Source organism: Rattus norvegicus, chromosome 1, assembly GCF_021556685.1.
Source record: "Rattus norvegicus strain SHRSP/BbbUtx chromosome 1, alternate assembly SHRSP_T2T, whole genome shotgun sequence".
In the NCBI taxonomy this organism is placed as follows: domain Eukaryota; kingdom Metazoa; phylum Chordata; class Mammalia; order Rodentia; family Muridae; genus Rattus; species Rattus norvegicus.
Window position 1 is genome coordinate 38,298,028 of NC_141534.1, and position 6,309 is coordinate 38,304,336.

Consider the following 6,309-nt stretch of genomic DNA (forward strand, 5'->3'; position numbering starts at 1 on the left):
GAACCTGCTGTATATCTCTCCTGGTAGACACAGACATAGTATGGCAAATACATAGGCGAATGTCAGCAGCAAGCCACTGAACTGAGAACGGGACCCCCATTGAAGGAATCAGAGAAAGGACTGAAAGAGCTTGAAGGGGCTCAAGACCCCATATGAACAACAATGCCAACCAACCAGAGCTTCCAGGTACTAAGCCACTACCCAAAGAGTATACATGGACTGACCCTGGCCTCCAACCGCATAGGTAGCAATGAATAGCCTTGTTAGAGCACCAGTGGAAGGGGAAGCCCTTGTTCCTTCCAAGACTGAACCCCCAGTTAAAGTGATTGTTAGGGGATCGGTAATGGCTGGGAGATGGAGAGGGGAACACCCATATAGAAGGGAAGCAGGAGGAGTTAGGGGGATGTTAGCCCAGAAACCAGGAAAGGGAATGACAATTGAAATGTAAATAAGAAATACCCAAGTTAATAAACATGGAGAGAAAAAAAAAAGAAAAGAATGGCTACACTAATATCAAACAGGTATCTTTCAGTTTCAATATAAATAAAGTACTTAAATTAATAAAATTATGTTTAAATGCCATATTCTCTGAGTGTTTGGTACTTTTGAAGGACTTCTACTTATAGCCTATTTGAACAAAGAAACATCGTTAGGCCTTTTTATAAAGGCTTAACCTGTAGGATTGTAAGAATTATCTGGAATAGCCTTCATGCCATAATGCCCATGAAATTGTATTTTAATGAACCTATATTGCTAAACATCATCAGTTTTAATCTGTAAAGGTATAACTAAGATAGCCATCATTTCTAATAAATGTGTAATCTCAGCATTATCCTGCTCAGAACTCAAGGCAGAAAGCCATTGTAACATTTACCAATGTTATAATGTATCAAATTTTCCAAATAAAATTAAAAAACAACCTATCGTATGGCATTGCTTTAATTTAGGATTAATAAGCAGAATCTGGATTCCAATTTCAATATATTATATGCCTACGAGCTGCCATCTTAATTTCTCAAGCTCCCGTGGAACCATTCTAACTGGAACTACATTTTTTTATTTTACTATAGTAAATTACAGATTGTATTCTTCCGAGGGTTTCCTGTTATGATTTAAAGATGCTTTCAACCTGTTTTATTATCTTTAATCTAGTACTTAATTTCTCAATCTCCCACATCTTCCTTATTCTGATTTCTTTTCAAAGAGCAAAAAATTGGTAACAGTGTCTTCTATTGTGATATGGCTTCTATAAATTGAGGGGATGGACATGCTTCATGAAGCTCCCACACCCACACTAGAGATGAGGTAGAAACTGCAAGCTGGGCCTGTAGTTGTTCTCAAATAGTGGGCTGTATCCTTTCTCAATTGCTCTATCAAGTGTATGTAAGACAAAGCCTCCTGAATCATTGGAGGGTCACAATCACACAACTGTTTCTGCCTAGTGAAGAAAATATTCAAGAGAATTCAGCCTGTCTATGGACTGCAATAACACACCTCAAATGCATGAAAAGAAGATGGAAAGAATGAGCCGTTTAGAAATTCATTTGTCAAACACTGCATACTATTATTCTTCTCTAATATCCAGTTTGTACCATATTTCTCACCAACAAGGACTAGAGATTATTCACATAATAGCCAATGTCTATGCTTCAGAATAAGTTGTTTTCAGTTCCTTTGATTTAGGCACAAGCATGTAGGACACTCAAAGCAAATGACAAGCAAACAAAGACCACTGAGATACTTGCAGGAAAGTGTTTCTGCATTCCTTAAACAAGGCTTAGGAAGAAATGCCTTTTAATGCCCTATTGAGTATGTATAAAATTGTATGTGAAGTCGTGATTCTCCGCAGCAATTTTGAAACTAATAGAGCAATATGAGAGCAAGCAGAACTATTAGTGAAGTGCAGAGAGAAGAGAGGAAAGATATTTGCTGTGACTTAATGAAAGTTGGATATTTCAAATATGATGAGATTTATTATCCAACATTAAAAATTAATTTTCCAGGTTGTAGAGATGTCTAAGTGGGTCATAACCCTTGCTATGCAAGCATGATGTCCTGAAATCAGATCTAAACTCACAATTTATTTTTAAGTCCCTGGGATTCTTTCCAAGAACAAGAGGTTACATTTCACTGGAAAAAAAATTCCACAGTTCATTGTGTTCTCTTATCTCAATATGCATTCTTTTGAAGAATGCTGACCCATAAATAAGTTTGGAAATTTATCAAGAAATGAACCTTCAAGGTTATCATAATGATTTGGTCACTTTAAACTGACTGCCACTATAATCTTTCTGTCAGATTTCACATGCATCCTTCAAAGGATTTTTGCATTTGTGTAGCCTGTTTTCTTAACTATTTCCTAACTGTTATGGACATTTTGAAGTACCAGAACAGGCATTCAGTCATAGTACTTTCTGTATCTAGCATAACATTCTAGAAGCTGATGGACGTCTTAAAAATTATTGCTCAATTAAAATACAAATTGAAACACTTCATATCTTACATTATGCTATAGATATAGCCCTTTGAACTAGATAATGTGAGAGGTTAAAAATGCAATAATTTACCCACGATTTGTTGGACTTCAATGTTTCTTTTGTACTTTTTGTTGTACTGATTCATCCCTAGGGTCTTTACTCTTCACATATGTATTTAACTTCCCAGGTTTGTGACACTGCCTTTTCCTCTCTTCATTGTTCTTTAATCTCCTAAGCCAAGCATTACATTATTATGACAAATGTTCCAGGAACTGAAAATTAATTTTGATTTATGGGATGGGCTATTTTTAAAATTCAATTAATCTGCTCTTTTAAATGGCTCCTGAATTAAAAAAGAGACACATTTCATTTTATTTTTAATTCAACATTTAGATCAGCTCTACCATGCCTAAATAACTCTTGAGAAAATCCCACTCTTATCAAACCTTTGATAACTTCTGAAATACCCTTCAGTGACAATCCTGATTAATACATATATATATGTGTGTGACTGTTACTTTCTTGTGTATGTGTGTGCGTGTGTGTGTGTGTGTTTGTATTTTATATATGTTTATGCCTTCGTGTACAAAGTTCATGTATGTATGTATGACAAGTTTGGAGATGAGAATCAAGCACAGCGCATCTTATTTTCATTATGTATGTATGTATGTATGTATGTATGTATCTATCTATCTATCTATCTATCTATCTATCTATCTATCTATCTACCTATCATCTATCTATCTATCTTTTGAGAATGGTTTTAGAGTTTCCAGACTCAGCTACACCATAAGTCCAGCAAATTTTAGGGGTATACTTGTCTCTGCTCCCTTTGCACCCATGCATACTGCTAAGGTTACAGACTTGTATAATCTAGGTCTTCATAGATGCTCAGTACCAAAAGCCAAGGCATCATGTTTTGATTCTGCCCACTGAACCATGTGTCCAATCCTGCCTACTACTGTCTCAACATAAATAATTGTTGAACACAGCTCTTTACACTATGAGTCAAATCATTTACAATGAGCCAGACTACTTCTAGAAACTTTCTTGGACTGCTATTGTGCAGTATATGGAAGAATTGGAGGGTTGATAAAATATTTAAAATGCCATTCATAATATAACTCTCTAACAATCTATAGACAAAATGAGAGCAATCTCCCACTTCCCCTAGATACCTGTGTTCTACCCTCCCCATGTACAGAGGGGACTTTAATTTAGGAGAGGGAAGGATGAATGAAGAATATTAAAGATGATTGAATAAACATAGAAAATATTTATATTTACTTTGACAGGCCACCCCACCCGACATAAATATTTTAAAATAATTATTTACTGTAGTTAGCCTGTCCAAAAGATACATAATCCCAGTATTTTATTTACATACTGTAATACTAGATTTGTCAGGTTTTCTCACTATTCTAAATTGCAAACCAACATATTTTCCTTGTTACATGCTTCTCTTGGTTACATGCTCATGTCCACTCCCTCTCATGGTGTGCCTCTCCTTCTTTCTTCTCCTCCCATGGTCTGTCGTGAGACCCCTTACTCAATTATCAAATCCCCCTTTTTCTCTCTACTGCCCAGTCATAGGATCTAACCTTTCATTAACCTTTAAATTGGAGAGCAGTGTTTACATAACAAAATTTGGTGTACATAAGAATGCACTTGTCTTGGGGAAACCAGAGATACAGAATTTAGCACTGGGTATACATAGTAACCAAAGTAACACCAGACTAACACTGAACACACACACACACACACACACACACACACACACAGAGAGAGAGAGAGAGAGAGAGAGAATAATTTAAAGGAATAAATATTGCAAATAATTTAAATGAAACTATGTCTCATTGTGATAATGCTTTACCAAATGTTATAGCCTAAATTTAAAACGCCAGTACGAGGCACGGGACATTCTTCAGTCATTGGTCAGGAAGTTTGAGAGACTCTTTATAGTATAGGATATTGTCATTACATTTTCTTGCTTCCCAGTAAATAAAGATAAGAACTTATTGTAGAAGACACTATGTATTTGGAACACAAGACTTAAGGAATTGAGTGAGAATTGACCTAGAAAATACTCCCTGAACATTACCTCTCACAATATCTGATGCAATGTAAGCTACAAATGGAGAAAAGCAAGAAATAGTCTTACTCAGCAATAAAGTCCATGAATTGAACCAATGGCCAGATGAGCCAGATATCTTCAAAGGCCAAACAATGGCATTTATATTCTAGGAAAAATTATCTTCATGGTTTTTTGTCCCAGTCCATGCAATAATGCCTGATACTATATGTTTAGGCAATGATGTGTGGTTGTGGGTGGCATGGGCATTAGATGAGAACCTACTATAGCCACATTTCTAAAGCAGTACAATGTCCAACTCTATTCTGTATGCAAACCCTTATAGCCACAGAAAATTGTAGATCTATTTGTGAAAAATAGAGAAAATTAAAAAGTCTAAAATATATGTAAATTAAAAGAACAGCTGACAATGGAGTACTCAACCACCATTGACATACCTGCAATAGAAACTCTGTACTTCAGGCACAGGGAACATCAAAGAAGATGGCATGGAAAAATTGTAAGATCCAAGGACAAGGATCTCTGTGATGAGAAAATCTCTTTCATGTATGACAGGGAGGTAACGAAACATTAACAATAAGATGATTTAAACAATACCTGTATTATGACAATATCTGCTGGTATAAAAACATGATGGGATAAATCTCACTAACTCTTGGTAAACTGTTGTTGTGTATCTATATATAAAAGTATGGTTGTCTTTTACCTCACTAGCTTCAGCACTGCAGTGCCCCAAGATATCTGCTAGATATTTCGGCGGAAACACATGCCAATTCTTCGGTGGTGGCTCAGTGTCTCCAGCCACTTTCCTACACTCAAACTGTCACATAAAAGAAAACACAACACAATAACCTTTGTCTCGATTGATAAGATATAATTGCCCACCTAAACATACAAAGCCCAATACACATTCATCCCTTAAGGACATTAATAACAACCTGTATATACACAGAGAGGAATCTTAATATCATCCTCCATTGTTGTTCTTTGGCTCCTCTCCCTGTCCATCCTGTCTCTTCCTCCTTTCCGTTCCAGTCTCCTCTTCTTCCTTCATACTTCTCTCCTGCCCATCCTTCCGTCTCATCCAATGCCAGGCCTCCTTGTATCCTGTACCTGCTCCTCACCTGTATTTTACAAATTCAATGGGGAGAAGTTTCTGGTGAAGTCACCTGAGTCCTGATTATGTGACTAGGTAGTTGTCCTTGAGGCAGTGAAATTAGCATTAAAATACAAATAACTCCAAGGCAAACCACAAAAATAAATAGCTCTATTCAATTAATTGACAGCAAGCGAGGGAGAATCTGTTTTCTCTTGGTATAAGTCTCAAGATACATAAGCTAATTCAAATTGTTTAGGTCTAAACACATAATCACATAACACACAAGCAGCACTAATGGAATTCAGCAAGTTTTATGTATTCATATGTATGAGTGTCTGTTTGTCTTCTCTCTCACTCTGTGTTTGTGTGTGCTGTGTGCACGTGTGTGTGTGTGTGTGTGTGTGTGTGTGTGTGTGTGTGTCCTGTGTTCCACCCTGCCATAGGGGTATTCGGCAAGTCAGCTGGAGAGGCATTTAGTGGTGACCTTGTCTGCTTTTATCTGCAGTCTGGTGCTGAATTCAGGGAAGTGCCACACATGGCACAGAGCATGAAAGAAAGAAGTATAAGATGGGGATAGGGTGCAAAGCTGAGGTTCCCTTACTTCTAAGCCTGTAGTTGCCACTGGATAACCAAACAGAAGT